This window comes from Leuciscus leuciscus (assembly GCF_965113295.1).
Source record: "Leuciscus leuciscus genome assembly, chromosome: 7".
NCBI lineage: Eukaryota > Metazoa > Chordata > Actinopteri > Cypriniformes > Leuciscidae > Leuciscus > Leuciscus leuciscus.
In genome coordinates this window covers 17,413,954-17,417,156 of record NC_138731.1, presented here as the reverse complement: position 1 = coordinate 17,417,156, position 3,203 = coordinate 17,413,954, and positions in this window count along the sequence as shown.

The window sequence follows — 3,203 nt, the reverse complement described above, 5'->3', positions numbered from 1 at the left end:
GTAAGGTTCTGTCACGTGTACTCGACAACAGGACTGTCTCTGTAGAGTGAGTGCAGGACATTGTACAACGCTAAACTTTGTTCACAGCTCTCAACTTACAACCATTTAAATGTGAATGCTTCAATTTCATCCTGGTGTCTTTCATGCGTCTCATGTTGCAAGTAATTGCAGCTATACGGACACACACACACACACACACACACACACACACACACACACACACACACACACACACACACACACACACACACACACACACACACACACACACACACACACACACACACACACACACACACACACACACACACACACACACACACACACACACACACACACACACACACACACACACACACACACACGCACGCTGCTCATCCCCAGCCATTGCTTAATTGACTTTACACAGGTATGTCTATGTATTTGGGTTTTAAATTAGCCACACACATTTTCAGTTTCACAAGATTTTTTTTTTTTTAAGTATGAATTGGTATGAGGAAAAAGTTCTGCATTTTTTAATTATAGAGTTAGGGTTTCGTTTATATTTCCTTAGAAATATCCCTTATGATGTGAAGACCTCAGACGCCCACACAACTGTCTATTTGCACATTCCTGTGGTCAGGTAGCTGCACACATATATGGAGTGTTCAAATGTGTTGTGTACGGTGTATGTATTACAAACCTCACTGAATGTTTCATTATTTATGAAGGTTTTTTTTTTTTTTACACCTTTGACCTTTAATCAAGCCTTTTATTACTGCCCTCAGAACTCTGACAGAGAATACTCAGATCAATTTTGTAAACAGTAAATTAAATTGATTACAGAGAGTCATGCTTTAAAAAAACAACAACAAAAAAAACAACACAGGCGACCATTCACAGAATGCAGAATGCACACACAGAATGCAGGGGCACACATTTTTAAATATGAACTACGGATAAATCCTTTTGTCCACAAAATTGGTCGCCTCTTAAAGGTGCTGTAAGCGATTTAAGAAACGCTGTTGAAAGTGGATCAGTTCGGGCAGCACAACACACCTGTAGCCAATCAGCAGTAGGGGGCGTGTCCACTCATGATAGGGGAGGCGAGAGAGTGAGCAAGAGGGCGATTTGAAGAAAGACAGATGGCTGATAGAAATTTCAAAAGCTCAAAGTAATATACAGTAACTAAAAAAAAAAAAAAAGGGATATGATCAGCCTAGAGCTTTAGGACCCGCGTCAATATATTAGAAAAGCTTTCCAGCGCTGGAAAGATCTAGGTGGGAAGGCCTGAAAACGGATGCAGAGGTTGCGTTGTTCCATATGTGAGTAACATTGGTTTTGCTATGTTTCACAGTACCAAGATTTGCTGTTGTTGTAATGTTAGCAATATAACAGGATCGTTTTGAGTGTAGCTATTAGCGCATTTCTGGATATCGCATACAAAAAGTCTGGATGGAAACACTAAGATGCATTTTTTAGCTCATAAGAAATGCGAATAAATCATGATGGAAACACATTTCCTAAATAAATCCCTCGATGTGCAGCAAAAAAATGAATGTGGCTTTGCCTCAACAGTGGATGTGATTGGATAACTGGCCAAAACAGTGGACCAGTTTCTTTGCAAAGCATCTCAGATGTTTGATCATTCATTTTGATCATCCTGAGCCAATGTCTGTCATCAAAATGATTTGGTTTAATTCCCTCCCAGAATCGATTGCGTTCCCAAACACCAGGCATCCAAACGCAAGATAACATGACAGTATTTATTGTGTTTCTTCTACGCGCTCTGAGACGCACAACATGTATGATGGAGGAAAAAGAGCCACAGTGGCTTCCCCGATTGCAGCAACTTACATTTTTATTACAGATATTTTATGCCAATTTCACAGGATGTGATGAATTTGTTCTCTTGAACACATGGGATTGAAATGGTGCTTTATTCTGAAATTTGTATGCAATATTCCAGTTTTTGTGCATAAGTTAAATTCACAACTTTGGATGGAACCATAGCTATTGTTTGTCTGGAGCTGGCGACTAACAACAAAATCATGCTTGTATATACTCTTATGTACTCTGTTAATTTTTTGTTCTTCCTTGTCAGGGATCTGGAAAGGTCAGAATTGTGAGAGATATAGTCAGAATTATAAACTTGCCTCTTTGTTAGAAAAAGTCAGAACTGTAAGATAAAAAGTAGTTTACCTTTTTTTTTTTTATGTTTCATGAAAATGTACCATTTTTAGAAAAAAGCATGAAAGTCCACCCCTAAACATAACCATTAATGCGGCATAAGCAGATTGCACAAAATCATACAAATAAATACGAAGTCATATGTATTATGGTAATGTAATGAAGTTTGGTTCTATGACAATAAAAAAAATAAAAATAAATAAACGTAATAGAACAGATGCAAAACTCTAAAACTTTTGGTTGGTCTCAAGATTGATCAAACAAAAAGGTTTGGGAATCTCTATTCTAGCCAGTGAGTCAATAAACATTTCATGTACAGTATAATTATGAGCTAACTAAGAGATCTTTTGTTCACTAAACTTGTAGCAAGACATTTAGAGGCTTTTCTGAACTCCAGTATGAATATGAATCATTTGCTCTCAAGTACCAAATTAAGGAGGAGAGATAAAAGATGTGAAAAGAAGTTTCAGCATTAAGTAAATGTGCAATCTATGGAGAAAGCGACATCTCAGCATTCACAATACTATATATATTTGTAACGATCACCAGTGAGAATGCCCGGGATAACCATCAGAGGACACTCCAACCCGCACAATCACCACACATCCACATACTCCATTCCCCATAACCCTTTGCCCAGACCGTCATCCATTATCACATTCACCTGTGTCTCATTATCCTGTTTAGTTTACACTATAAAAGCCTGGTTCATTCTGTTAGTCTCTGCAAAGTCTTGTTAGTTGTACGTGTAACACTGCATTTCTGAGCGTTTCCACTGTTTTCCATGTTCCTAGTTTTCCCATTCCCGTCTCACCCTCTGGATTTGTTTGTTTGATTGGACCGATTCACTGTGCTCTGACCTCTTGCCTGTTTTTGACTACGATTGTGGATTAGCCTTTCAATAAAACTGGATCCTCAACCTTGTCTCCGAGCAGTACGTGACAATATTGAGGTGCACTGAAGTGAGGAGAGACACTTCAGTGTGCTGTTAGTTGGGTGCCATGGGGCTTTGAGCTCCTAACAAGTGTTTAAGA